This window comes from Gregarina niphandrodes (assembly GCF_000223845.1).
Source record: "Gregarina niphandrodes unplaced genomic scaffold scaffold00141, whole genome shotgun sequence".
NCBI lineage: Eukaryota > Apicomplexa > Conoidasida > Eugregarinorida > Gregarinidae > Gregarina > Gregarina niphandrodes.
The window spans coordinates 484-1,291 of record NW_011645904.1 but is presented as its reverse complement, the minus strand read 5'-3'; the positions used below and the strand labels follow the sequence as shown (position 1 = coordinate 1,291).

The window sequence follows — 808 nt, the reverse complement described above, 5'->3', positions numbered from 1 at the left end:
GTCGATACCTGCATAAAAAGCACTGTCTCAACTTCGGTGACTGGCCGAGCGGAATCCATTGTCCCTCATGTCTCCATGACATTACGATCGTCATACCTTTCCTTCACCGCATCCCCACTTAAATCCCCCGGTGTTGATAACGCTTCATTACCTCACCAATTACCCCCCAAGGAGGTGTCCCTCGACCCTCTGGCGTATCCGACTTCTTCCTAGGATTCCCAGCTCATACGAGTCGCGTGTCCAGCACAACCGGATTCTCGTGAACAGCACTTACCCAATATTTGGCCAACTCAACCTCGGGCAGGGCTCGAACATTTCACGTCCCTAAAGCTTTGCGGTCCGTCTTCGTGACGAACCGGCGATCGCATCAATAGTCCAAGGGTAGGATTTGAGCCTTCCAAACTTAAAATCCGGGTTCGAGTCCCAGTTGATGCAGCTCGCACGGTGATACCCGTAAACCCTAGCAGCGTGGCTTTCAGCATGCTCCGCTACCATTTGGGGGTCATAAAAGGCGTCTCCTGCCACACTTGTGTGCGAGTGCGGACCTTGTTGTGGTGAGTGACGCGAGGGCAGACGACGTTCCGAAGTGTGGAGACAAAAGATGATGGTCATTCCGTGGATTCGAACCCCCCATCATTCTTGAGTCGCCCAGAATCGGCAGGCGGCTAAGATGGTCGGATCGGCAGCCGTCGGACCATGGGCGCTCTCTCACAGGGCTTTGGAGGCATTTAACTTGCTGACAATTGGCTTAGGTAGTCTCAAGCCCCACCGGGACCATTGAGACGGTGGACACAATCCACATAACAAC

The 808-nt window shown here is 53.8% G+C and overlaps 1 non-coding gene across 1 annotated transcript; it reads left to right on the top strand.

Annotated features, from left to right (window-relative positions):
• The first annotated feature begins 364 nt into the window (after positions 1 to 364).
• GNI_211410 lies at positions 365 to 435 on the top strand. The gene has a single exon. It is a non-coding gene; the product is annotated as a tRNA-Gly (tRNA).
• The last annotated feature ends 373 nt before the right edge of the window (positions 436 to 808 follow it).